General features: G+C 40.1%; 1 protein-coding gene across 17 annotated transcripts in view; it reads left to right on the forward strand.

Moving 5' to 3' along the window:
- Positions 1 to 11,455, forward strand: part of EPB41L2 (erythrocyte membrane protein band 4.1 like 2) — a 199,768-nt gene extending 188,313 nt beyond the window's left edge. For all 17 annotated transcript variants that reach the window (XM_031456314.2, XM_031456322.2, XM_031456323.2 and 14 more), the window contains one exon: positions 10,214 to 11,455. The gene's annotated coding sequence lies outside the window, so the exon portion shown is untranslated. The remainder of the gene's footprint in view (positions 1 to 10,213) is intronic.
- The last annotated feature ends 2,341 nt before the right edge of the window (positions 11,456 to 13,796 follow it).

The following is a 13,796-nucleotide window of genomic DNA, read 5'->3' on the forward strand; positions in this document are numbered from 1 at the left end:
ATGTGTTCTCTACCAATGGAGCCCTTCAGTTTGAGCTATGCTGCCCAGGGCCAGGTCAGAGAGTTGAGGCTGGGGGGAGGAGCCACAGGAGGAAGAGTCAGAAGGCAGGAAGGTGGGAAGAAACAAAGAGGAGAAAGGGTGCAGCAAAAGCTGCAAGAGGAGAGGGTCATCAAGCGTTAAGTACTGCAAAGAAACTGCACGTGTCCTTTGGAGCTGTTGGTACAGAATGGACCTGCGAGCGGTCTTTGTCAGAGCTACACAGTCCAGTGGTGGGGAGGGAGCCTGTGGTCAGTTGAAGAAACAGTATTTACATGGAGAGTGCTCCGAAGAAGTGGAAATCACAGCAGTTGGGCCTTTTGCTCTTCTGTCCACTCTGCCTGACTTCGCGTAGGCTGGTACTGTTGATTCTGTCATATATCCGGCTTTTCTATATACTTCACAGTACATTGTAGGTCACTTTGCTGGTCACTGACATCATGTTCAACAACCGTTGAATGGAAGCATGATAGTTAACTTGACCCCCATTCACGGGCATTTAGGTTATTCCTCAGTTTTCACAAGTAAGCAGAGCTGCAAAGATCATACCTGTGTGTACATTTTGAGTGGCATTAATTTCATTGTTTCTCTGATTTTAAAAATTAAATTTTAAAAGGTTTCTTTTTGACATACTACCCACATGCCCTCCCTCAAAGCTCTACAAAGTTAGACTCCCACTAGCAGTTTAAGAGCACCGCGGTTTCCATGGCCCCATGCCAAAACTGAAGATTATTGATATTTAAAAAATCTTTGCCAGTCTGGTGAGGAAAGAGCATTTGTTCCCCTCACTTTTTTTAAAATCGTGAAGGAAGAGCATTTTTGATTGTTACCGCATTTCATTGCTAGTGGGGTCAAAATACACATACTCACACGTACATGCACACGGGTATGCACACATACAGTTTGCGCTTCTTTAAATTGTCAGTGTGTGTCCTTTGTAGGTTTATCTATACAGGTGTTTATCATTTTTTATCTCTTACAGGATTGTTAAGGTTATTAATCCCTTAGTCACAAATGCTGCATGTTTTCCCCAGTTTTTTTTCATTATTGTTGAGAATTAAAAATGACACCAAAAAGATGGGAGGAGAGGGCAAGAAAAAATTGACAGATTGGAGACATGCAGGCCATATCCAGAGTTGTGTTTTGGTTTTTTGGCCCAAATAGTATGTTACAGAAATTGAATAAATTATTACTGCTTACAGTGGGAATTTACCCAGTAATTCGAGAAGCTCTGAGGATGCTGACCTGCTTTCTCTCAAGGCTGCAGCGGCTCAGTGTAGGGGCTGCCGCTGTAGACAAGGGAAGAGTTTTCTCTCCAAGTCACCAGTGGCCCTCGTTCCCATCTCTTCCTCTTGGGGTCCGTATACCTGGTGTCCCTGCTCATGTGTTACCTGCCTGGCCTCTGGAGAGCGTGGACATGCTGAATGTGGTGGTTATGACTTTATTAAACCCTAGTGCAGGGTATTTAAGAGCGTGGAAATTAAAAGAACACTTACTACAAAACTGTTTACAGAGCATCTACTTCTCCACCTACATCCTTTTTATGAGGAAATAGAAGGCTAGAGAGTAAAGTAACTTGCCATCGTCACTTCTGTGCCAGAATCATAAAATACCACACACATGTGGAGCTGCGTAGAGTTTTCATTTGCTTCAGGAACTTGTCTAATGTTAGACATCCCAGATACCATTGTTTAAATAGTAATTGTAAATTTTGATGTAAATTTGTGAGTGGGTTATGAGGGAGTATGCTCCGGGAACTGACTAGTACGTCTGTGTGTGTGTGTGTGTTTTTAAGATACTTTTGTGCTCATGAGAATTATATTCCAAGGACATGTTGGCCCTATGGTTATTTAACTCTCATGCATCAAAATAGTTTCGTTAGCATTAGAGCAAGTGGGAATCTAGTCCTGCTCTCCAGCATGGTAGCCAGTGCTCACATGTGGCTACTGAGCGTTTGAAATGTGGTTATTCCAAATTGAGATGTCCTGTAAGTATAAAATAACGTAGTGGATTTTGAAGAGGTAAGAAAAAATGTGGTAACTAATCAGTGAGGGAGTTGTGTCTGGAGATGAATTTTTGATTCCCACAGCCCTTCCTATTTGAGGAAAATACAAAATGATCACTAAGCGAGTTCTGTTCATGTATAGTTTCAAAGATGTTTTTCTAAAAGAGAAGGGTTTTGTTACTCTTTTTTAAAGCACAAGTTTTATTTTATGCTACAGAGAAATTTTTCTTAGCTCTACTTATGAACCTGAGATTGACAAAGGCTTAGCTAGGATAAAGTATCCTGAGTGTAACCTTACTGTATGTAGTCCATTTGTTATTTAAAAGAAGCTTTAAGATTTTGTAGAATGCTTTCATATCACGTTCTCAACAGGGTTTGAACTCAGCAGAGTGAACCAGAAGACCTTACTCTAGCTTTAGGGCCAAATACTAACTACTCTTAGAAATCTTTGTCAAAGCTTCAGAGATTTGGGAAAACCAGTTTTTTGTTGTTGTTGTTGTTTTTAAAAGCAAAAGTCCTCCTGAGATATCACAGAAGTAGTTATTCAACAAAAAAGGAGATCAGAAAAAAGAACCCGAAAGTTTTCCACTTAAATCAGCAGATGAATATAATGGCGAAGACAAGGCAGCCGTGGCTTTGTTCCTGGAGATACAGTGCAGTCCTGTTGGGGTTTCCCTCCCCCACAGCCCCTTCTGTTTAGCCCTGCCTTGCAGATTTGTCCCTGTGACTTCATTTGTGGATTCATTAATGTAATTGTGAACATACCATGTTCAAGGGACGAGGGTACTTCCTGGGAGAGAAGTAAACACAGAGAAGTATAGGAGAAGGTATACAGATAACATACAGGGTGAAAAATCTTGTTCTAAGGGAAGCCTGGATAAAGGGCTGTGACAGTTGACTGGAGAAACTGTTTCTGACTGGCCGATAGGGAAGACCTCCCTCAACAGGTGACAGGAAGACTCTTTGTGTGGAGTGCGGGGAGGATTTGCAGGTACGACGATGAGCAGAGAGGGAAGACCATGTAGAAAACCCTGGGCTGGACATCAGGAAGGGCAGATCCTACGCTGTGGCTGTGTGTGGAGTTCCCAGCAGAGCTAGAAAGATTTGTCAAAGGCAAATTGCAGAAATACACTCCATGTTAGTACCGTGGGTTAGGCTTTGCTCTGCAGGCATCTGCATAGGGTATCTGAGTGTGGGAAGAATATTTTGAGCACCATCCATCAGTAAGGTTAATTCATTAGTAGTGTGTAGGGTGTAGGCCTGATTGAAAAGATGCTGGAGTGGATGAAGTACCCTGTAAGGAAACCTTATACTGGTTAGGGCAGTTATTAATGGAGAAACTGAACTGGACATCTCTGTTTTTCAGGTAGAATTGAGTTGAATTTGGAAGCAAAACCAGGAGTGAAATATCATGTATGAAAATCTATAAAAATAATATCAGCTAACATTTATTGAGTGCCTACTCTGTGCTAAGTTTATTTGAGAACTTTGTCATTTATTACTTCAATTAGTTCTTGCAGTCACCTGTGATGTAGAGGAGGATACGGAGGCCTGGAGCAGTTAAGTCCCTCAGTCACACAGTCAGTGGGGGCCGGAGCCAGGACCGACTCTCAGTTAGACTGAATCCACGCTGCATGTTGCTTTTGCTGAAGGATTCATGATCCGTGTCTTTGAAATAACAAACTCCCACCAGAGTAGTTGACAAGCATTCTTTTTGGAAACACTGATTTTGTACAAAATGCCTTTGAGGTTGCCACTATGGTATCAAGCTAAGTGAACAAGTAAAACCTTATTTTATAAAATAAGCATCTTTAAAAATGAGATAAAATTGATATTCATATGACAGAATATTCCGAAATTGCCTCATGCAGTAATTCTCTAGGTAGCGTGTCTTGAACGTGCAGAAAGGCTCTAACAGGAAGTTTACTGTTAGCTTTAAAGAAAGCCCGTTTAATTGGCCTGCTCAGATCCCTGACAGCACTCGCTGCCCTCAGAGGCAGGGGAGTGTAACTGGCCGCAAAGCTGAGAGAGCCTGGACCATTCTGGGGTGGGACGGAGGAGCTGCGCCTCCTAAAACCTCCTCTGGAGGGAAAGCAACTGCAGGCGTGGGAGACAAAGACACACTTTTTTCCCCCTTCCTTCCTTTCTTTTTTTAAGCAAATGGAAATTTGCGGAAAACATCTCAAAATTGACTCTCCTGAAATTGGAAATACTTATTTGACTTGTGAGTCTAGCAAACCTTGAGCTGAATTTTTGTCTTTGAAGTGAAATTGTGTTGGCATGTGTGTTAATGAGCTCAGTATGGTTGGCTCTCAGAGGAGACAGACGTGGGGGTCGGGGGCCAAGTTTGCCCTGAAAGACCTGAATCTGAGACTGGAGCCTCCAGGGGCCGACGTGAGAGCCTCGTGAGGAAAGAGCAGCCCCCAAACAGCAGACCAAGAGGTGCCAGACTACCGTGCTGGACTGCTTGTGGAAGAGGTGCTATGATCTGACTGCAAAGGAGAAAACACTAGATTTAATTCTTCCTTCTGTGTTTAGCAGTCACACAAACAGCTGTGAGAGCAGGAAGAGCAGTGGGTTAGGGAGCAGTTTCCCTATAAGCGGTTCTCAAGCTGAACGGTCTCAGGAACACTTTACACACTGAAAAAGTATTGACACACCCAAAGAGCTTTTTGTTTATGTGAGTTTTATCAGTTGAAATTTACCATATTATAAATCAAATAGTTTTAAAGCTATTTATTGAGTTAAAAATAATCACTCAGTGAAGGAAGCCTCTGTGAAAAAGGCATCATATAATGTATGATATTAACTCTGACATCCCGGGAAAGGCAAAATGATGCAGACAGTGAAAAGATCAGTGGTTGCCACTAATCTCACTAGAAGAGCCTCTAAATATTGGGAAGCTGTCAGGTGCATGGTGCCCAAAAGACATTTTCCAAAATTGTAATTTTCACATGAAAGCTTGCATTTTAGCATTGGCAAGAAGTTTTGTCAATTGTTTTTCTTGAAGTGATGGGCTCATCTCATTTTCAAGAAAATGCCTGCCAAACATCCAAATCAAACAACGTAGTTTGTCAGTAATTCTCCCAAGTCAAGAAGGTGTTTAATGAAAACAGCGTCTTCAACTCACAATCCAGACATTTGTACAGATCCACTTTCCTTCTGGACACCCACTGTAATTAAATACACAGCAGAAATGTTTTATGTGTGCTTACCATTACATCACACAGAATATTAAAAAGATACTCCAGGATGGAGATGTAAGAAAATTAATATTTTTTTCTGTTTTATCAAAGATATCCTTAAGTGAAACTGGCTTGCTTGCTTGCTTTTTATTTCACTGTGAGTGCATGCAGTGACTTCAGGTACAAGTTGGTGTCACTGCCTTGATCTGTGCTGAGATGTCAGCAGGTTTACTCATTGTGGTTTCTGCACCGTTAGTGAAAGTGGCCACACCCTGACAAGGACACATAGTGTCTTAGTATGACTATGAAATAGTTTTGACTTCAGAAACCCATGAAAGAGTTGTGCTGACCCCCGAGGTCTGTGGACCACACTTTGAAAACTGGTGGGTCTGAATTATAGTGGTAATACAACATTGTAAGAATTGGCTATTTCCTGGTCTCACCAAATAGAAATTGATCATTCTTGAGTTTTTTGGTTCTAGGATTTTATATTCTTACAGTGGAAATTCTGTTTAAAAATTAAAATCAAATGTGCAAATTGAGAACCTAAAATGAAAGTTGAGCATTAGAAATAACTGAAATGCATAAACTATCATATTTAAAGCTGGATTTCACACTTGAGTACATGAACCTTGTTTTTATTTAAGAAATAGTTGCATTGTGCCTTACATAAATAATTTACTCAGGTTTTTCAAAATCTGGGGCTATATTATTGCTCTCTGGTAATTGAATCTTCATTAATCTGAAAGATTATGCTTTCTTGCATTATTTTAATTATTTTGGATAAAAGCCACAGTTTTGCATTTTTATCGAGACTCCCCTCTGGATGGATGCTTTGCCACTCATCATTATAATGACTTTTGAAAAATGCACATTTACTAATTTAGTGAGTCAGTTGCTGGAGTGGAGCGTGCTCGAGAAAAGACCCACCACATAAGCCCCTGTCTCTCGAGACTCTGAGGTTGTGCTTTTCAGAAGACGACGTAGAACTTCTGTGCTTGAACTTGACTGATTTCCCAGTGTGCATCAGGCACACCAAAACAGGCAGATTTAAGGATGCCCTGGACCCTCTGTGAAGATTTAAGGCAAAGGAGGCAACCAGAATGTATCCTTGAAAAATTTAGACATAGAATCAGACCTGTGTGAGTAGATGAAACAGCTACATTGACCTATTCTCAGGTTGGCCAAAAGAGGGGGACACAGGCTAAGGAATGTGAGGTTAAGTAGTTAGAAATGTTCACTGACATTGTATAGTCAGGGGTGGGAAACTGAAGCAGGGAAATAGTGGTTTGGGTTTTTGTTTTTGTTTACATGACCAAAATTCTAGTACATAAAGTATAACTCATATATGTAACAGCTGTAACCATATCCAAACTCAAGGTGAATGTTATGACATTGTCAAAAATGAAAGCAGGTTGAATTCATGCCAGTGATTAACGTCTGTCAGTTTGCATTGACAAAGAATCCAGACTTCTATGTGTATGAGGTAGAATTGAAACTTTAAAAAGAGCTCTTAAAACGTGTACAGGTCTTAGATGAAGAACCAGTGCCTAGTTTCAGTTTGAGTGGGTTAGGTGACAAATCATTTAGACCCAAAATGTAGTTTGTTTATTTAAGTTTTATTTTTTTTCTCACAGACAAATGCAAAAAGAACAGGAAAAGTGTAGACGTCTGATGCTTGCATACTACTGACATTGGCGGTTCCATCCCTTTCTCCTTCCCAGCTCCAAAGCTAGGTGCTTAGTTCTTGGGGTGCATTTCTACATGCGTTTAAGTGCAAGATGCAGTCAAAAAACAAAGATAGATGGATGTGTAAATAAAAACTTCCATATAATAAATTACTCCCTAGTCATCCAGAACAGTAAGGAGCTGGGATGTTCTGACACATTGAATATCTAATTAACTCAGTTACTTGATTTACAGTTTTTTAAAGAACAAGAAAAAATGCATTGATCATTAAAATTACAAAAAATGTAATTTTCTTTGATTCTAAAAGTTGTTTGGCCTCCTAAGAGCACATTAAGGCTGTCATTTGTCACACTTAGGAGAAAAAAATTTATTTATTTTACTTTCTAGTGGTTTTATTATGAATAAATGAAAGTAAATGATACTTGGGTTTACATGAGTAGCTATGTCTGTTTCTCTACATATATTTCAAGAAATGGTGAAGCTCTTTTTGAAACCAGGATCTTTTTGCTTCAGTTCCTGCATATCCGTAGATTCTTATTTGTCTATTGAGGATTGAACAAGTTTAATTTCAGCTTTCTTTTCCAAATTAAAATTTTAATTTTTGGTGAAAACAGATTCAATGAAACAAAATGTCCTGGGGTGTAAAGGAAATGGAGACTAGGATCCTAGACCTTGTTCTTTCTCTAGATTTCCAGGTGGTGGTAATGTCAGGGGTTCATTTTCTGTAACAAGCGAGACCAAGTGGCAGCTGTTTTCAGCAAACCACATACAGTCACTAAGCAAAGAAAGCAGAGCTACCAGCTCTCAAGAGAACAAGAATAGACGGCATGGCTGAAGGACGCGTAACCCCCTAGTACAATCTGATCGGTAGTTTTAGCTGACTGCCCCCACATTTCTTTTCATGATTACTCACCTAAAAAAAAGAAGACTTCTCCATTGATTTTTTTCCCCCTGCCTACAATCAAGCAGAAGTACTATTGAGTAATGGAATAGCCTAGAGCAGACAGCAAAGTGGGAAACAATGAATTTGATTTGTCGATCTGTCCGGAATAATCAAGATGCCGTACTAGTATCTGTGATGAATCTAATTGGTGGAGAGTTTTTTCATTAGAACAAGACATAATTTTATCGAACCAAAAGAGTGTACATTCTAATTGCTTTGGGACCAGTGCTTCTTGGAAAGGACATTAATTACTGCTCTCCAGTGTCCTCTCTAATCACCTACCATTTGCCAGAAATACCAAGTGAACTGAAATAAAGTGAAACGGTTTCTTTCTTAAAACTCTTTTCTCTTGCAAGGACAATGCACAATTTTTATTTTTTATCTGCCTCCCTGTCCACTTTTATTTTAATCCTCTCTCCTTCCTACCCACCTTCCTACCTACCTACCTACCTTTGATGGTGGGCTTCCTCAAGACTTTCCTTGGTCCTTACACTCGCGTGAGACTAGTTCCATCTGTTGGTTTCACTTACCCTTTGATGCCAACTTGCAAATCTGCATCCCTAGTCCCAAGACCTCACCCGACCTCTGGGCCTACCATTCTCCTTCTGTTTTTGAGGTCCTGGCCTCCAAACCTGATAGTTCTCCCTGGTACTTCCTTCTCGGTCACCACCCTCTGATTCTTCTCCTTCAGTGGTGCCTCTCACGGCCGTCTCTTCCTCTGATTTCTGCTGCAGCCTATCAGATCTGGGTCCCTGCCACCCAGCAGTTGTACCTGCTGTTTGTCGTCTTCCTTACGCAGCCTGGACTACAGCAGTGGCCTCCTGACTGGTGCTCCTGTCCCCACTCCTTTTTGTCTGAATGCTCTTTCTGAATTCATTATTTTGTATCTATTAGATCAAGCTCATACTTCTCAGTCTGTTATTAAAGAGTAGACCTAACATTTTTTCTTACCTTCCATCACTCACCATACGGATATTTAGCCTCTGTAACTCCATTTCTCTGCTGTCCTAGCCTCTATCACCGTCCTGTTCATTCCTGTCCCAACCCTCATACTCGTGTGCTCATCTTAATTATCATTCACTGTCTCACTTCCTGTGTCTTCTCATTCTGTTCTCCTCACCTGAAGCACCCTCTATTCATTTGAATAAAGTCAAAATTGACTTTGTTTTTTCTCCTCCTTTGAACTAGCTTTAGAACCAACCACAATGAGGTACCACCTCACACCAGTCAAAATGACCATCATTAAAAAGTCTACAAATTATGAATGCTGGAGAGGGTGTGGAGAAAACAGAACCCTCCGACACTGTTGGTGGGAATGCATATTGGTGCAGCCACTACGGAGAACAGTATGGAGATTCCTTAAAATACTAAAAATAGACTTACCATATGATCCAGCAATCCCACTCCTGGGCACATATCCAGAGAAAGCTGTAATTCGAAAAGACATGTGCACTCCAGTGTTCATAGCAGCACTGTTTACAATAGCCAGGACATGGAAACAACCTAAATGTCCATTGACAGATGACTGGATAAAGAATATGTGGTGTGTACACACACACACACTCACACTCTGAAATACTACTCAACCATAAAAAAGAGTGAATTAATGCCATTTGCAGCAACATGTATGGACCGAGAGATTATCATATTAAGTGAGATAAGTCAGAGAAAGACAGATACTATATCACTTATATATGGAATCTAAAACAAATGACACAAACGAACTTATTTACAAAACAGAAAGGGACTCACAGACATAGCAAACAACTAGGGTTACCAAAGGGGAAAGGATAGGGGAGGGATAAATTAGGAATTTGGGATTAACAGATACATATTACTAAATAAAAATAGATAAACAACAAAGAACTACTGTATAGCACAGGAAACTGTATTCAATTTCTTGTAATAACATAATGGAAAAGAGTCTGGAAAAAAAATATATATAAAACTGAATTGCTTTGCTGTACATTTAAAACTAACATTGTAAATCAACTTCACTTCAATAAAAAACAAAATTAAAAGAAACCCTACATCAGTTTCTCTTTTTTAGGTTTTTACTATGTGAATTACTTCTGTTTTATAATTAACTCCTGTTTGTTACATCCTTATTTGCCAGTTGTTTCTAGTGTACTAGTGAATCCTCCAGATATCTTAAGGCCCTCAAGGTTAGAACAGGCACTGGTGCTTGTCTTCTGGTAAATGTATTATTTACTGTAGAACTAGACAGATAGTAACTGTTAATTACTTGATTTGGAATTTGATGGATGTAACTTACATTTTTTTCCCCAGGCCTCTGTCTTTGAAATATTTAAAACTTGTCTCTCTCCTCTCTCTCTCTCTTTTTTTCCCTCCTAGAAATTCATTTTCTAGACAACATTCAACTTGTGAACCTGAAGAATTTTGACCATTCCAAGTCTTAATGCCACACCACTGCTCCAGCCAATTTATACTATGACCGGTAACAATGGCCAGAAGCCCGAAGAATTAAAATGCCAACACCAAACCTTACCTTAACAGCTCTGGTCTCTACTGTTCCCTCGCATTTTAATAATATTATTTTGTTTTATAACCACTTCTAAATATTCTTGGTTATTTTTCTTTCTTTCTTTTTTTTTAATTAGAGAGTTTTGTTTCTGTTTTCTGTTTACTTTGTGTACAACTACCTGCTTTTTCTGACTCATTTTGATCAAATGATAGTGAACAAAGCCAGCCCGAGCTGGTACGGTGCTGTTCACTTGAACAGGTGCTGTTGTGCAGAAAGGAAACTCTGTGACTAATTTAGGTAGTGGCTTTCCTTCTTCCAGATTTCTTCCCGTTGAGTTCTTACAAGTAAATATTTACAGAGTTTTCAGATTGCAGTAAATATACTGTATGAGAAAATATTAATGCAGATTAAAAGCATTTCTGACATCATGGAAATTTTCTAATGTTTGAGAATTTGGGGATATTTTGTATATTGAACCCTTTTGACTTTCCAGTCCTGTGACTTTTCACTTTTAGTAGAAAGTCCGGGAGTCTGCAGCCTGGAGAATCAGGAGGAGGTTCACTGACCACTCACTGTGTTTAGAGACCCTCTCGCACCATATGCCAATGTTTCTCAGACACAGGCTCTTCGGCAGCATTCCAGAAACAGGGAGGAAGAGAAAACGATGTCTTCCCCTCGACTAAAGTATGCAGGCAGCTTAAAACCTTAGTGCTTTCTTTAACATGTCCAAATTTCAATGCTTTCCATTATTTGAACACTTGTGTAGACCACTTGCTTTGTATTAAACTTCCCTGTCTACATGTAACACTGACCTTTTGCTAGTGAGCAGGTAGATCTCTTTCAGACAGCGTGATGACTCACACAGGTGTGAGGACACCGGGGAGAGGAGTAGGGCTGTGGTGGTTTTTGATGGTTGTAAGAAAGCTGTACCATTTAAAGCTGATGCCAGAGACCATTTAGGGACTTATTAACTGTATTGAACAGTCTTACCTTTGCTTTGCCCCCTGTATAGTTCTGATGCCAGATTAGAGTTCTAGCAGCTTCAAGTTGTATTAAATGATATTTTGCTTTCTGTAATACTGTTATAAAATAAAGTTTGTTTATTCTCTAAACTTGTCACTTGTTTTTTTTACAAAGGTTGAAAAATCTTGAGTCATATCTTCAGTCAGAAGTTGTAATATTTTGTAGAATGTAGCATTTTAAAACTCTGTTACTTGGGTCTCATAATTTGATGTTGCTGCCAGCATCACCTATTTCAAATGACCAAAGCAACGTTGAACGTTTGCTATAACGTTTGTAAATCTGATTAGAATGCCAGATTCCTTCTCCCAGGTGATAATCCATCCCAGCTTTTACAAATTCTCCAAGAGATATTTTCGCTTGTTTTCTCTGTGTATTTTTTGATTGAGGAAATGTTTTAGCTGGACCATCTGAAACCTCTGTTTCACGTTTTGCTAAACAGTCCACTGGGCCTTAATGTATTGGGCAGAACGGGCTCTGCTGAGCGCGGCGTCTGGGTCTCCCCGGGGTGGTTCCATGTGCAGCTTTCGCCAAGACACATCAGATGAAAGGCTGAATTGCCTTTCAAATATTATATAGCAAATACCAATAGGGTACAGTCCATTTCAAATATTATGTAGAAAGTCTTTCCCTAGTTATTTAAAGTGAGTATGTGCAATATAATTTGCATAACTGTCTTTTTGGGGATCTGTTCCCACTGAATTATCTCTCACCTTGTGAAAGGTCTTTCTCACTTTTCTAGAATTACTATAAAAACAACTCCTCCTCTCCAGGGGACCCTTTCTCAGCAAGCTGAGCCTTAGGCATATTATGGAACCAAATGTGACTAAATATATTTTTCATCAGAAAGTGTATATGTTGGACATTCATATTTAAGGCAGAGGTTGATCTTGCCAGGGTTTTTGGACAACCATCTCCTTGCATATTTCTAATGATAATTGCAGTGATGGGAAGTGAGCATGTCTATGGCAGCTCCTGTGGAGGAAGAAATGCAGTGTTCCGTCAGGGCTCAGTTTTATCAGCTGAGATGGCAAAGACAGAGTTTGGGATTCCAGAGATGTCCAGAGTATCTCTGATACCTAGGGAACAGCTGGGAACAATGTTGATCATGCCAGCTGTGACTGTGGCAGCAAGACTGTCTATTTTAGTATTTCGTATTCCTTGCAAAATAATTCTCAAGATGTTATCATTTCACTCTGAACTGAGCTTTCAAAGCCCCAGATGGCAGGAAGTTGGTCAACAAGTTTCACTGAGGTGAGACGTCCAGGTGCTAATTGTTTATCTCAAGTCAAAAGCAGTGTAATTTGGGAGTGATAAGCAGTAATTCCCTTTAGTTACATAGGGGTTTTGTAACTATTTCGTATAAGCCTTCCAGCAATCCCATCTGGAACACAGGAAACAGGGATGCATTTTCCACAGGCCAGAGCAGGAAGAAAAATGAGATTGTTTAAAAAAAAATGCATAGATTAGGTGAATTTCTGGCATTTCGTTATTGTGAGTGGCTTCTGTTTTCCTTCATGATGCACCGTAGTGTTACTCATTGCATAGCCAGCAGTTCACTGAGTGATTCTCACCAGGACTCCGGCAGTGAGGCAAACTGTAACTGTAACTACTGCCCAGCATGGGCTTCATTAAGTTTCTCCCTTAGTTATCGATAAAATTATGTGATGTCTGAGAACATCGTGTAATTGTTTGAGAATTAAAAGTAATCTGAGGGTAGGGAGAAGGAGTCGTGGTTTAGGTGAAACAAGATTGGCCGTGAGTTGATAATTGCTGAAGCCAGGTGGTGGTAAATGGGGGTCCATTATATCCTTCTGTTAAAATATTCCATAATAAAAGGCTAAAAAATGTCATAAAGTCCCCTAATTAAAAAAAAAGTCCTGTCTTATGTATTGTCAGAAAGTCCATCGCTTCTCAGAGTGTGGGGCTCTGGTCCGTTTCCAGCACAGCCTTTCGCACTTCCTTTAGAAAATAGGACATTGCAGGTGTCACTGCTGAGATAGTGACAATGGGGAACACACGCTTGACTCCTTTTACAGAAATCTACATGGACGTGCACGCATCCTTGTGTGCACCTGTTCGCATATTTGCTGGGATTAGGCCACAGTGGAGAGCTGGCCCCAGAAGAGAACTTGGTTGGCTGGCAAATCTGAGGTGTCAGGCTCCTGCCGCTGGATCAAAACCACTGACCCTATATATAGTCATAGTGCCAGACTAAGTTGATAGTATAGAATATTTTACTTCAAAAAAAATAAAAACTGGCTTCAGAATCCTACAGCTGGGTGTTTAAATCCCCTACTCTGAGTAACTGAACCATGACTTTAACGAAGGTGCTTAAACATCTATAAAGTGAGGGTGATAATAGCGTCCCAATAAAGGGATATTCTCATAGATGAACTAGAAATGTCTAAAGTGCCTCGTGGCGCTCCTGGC

Source organism: Camelus dromedarius, chromosome 6, assembly GCF_036321535.1.
Source record: "Camelus dromedarius isolate mCamDro1 chromosome 6, mCamDro1.pat, whole genome shotgun sequence".
NCBI lineage: Eukaryota > Metazoa > Chordata > Mammalia > Artiodactyla > Camelidae > Camelus > Camelus dromedarius.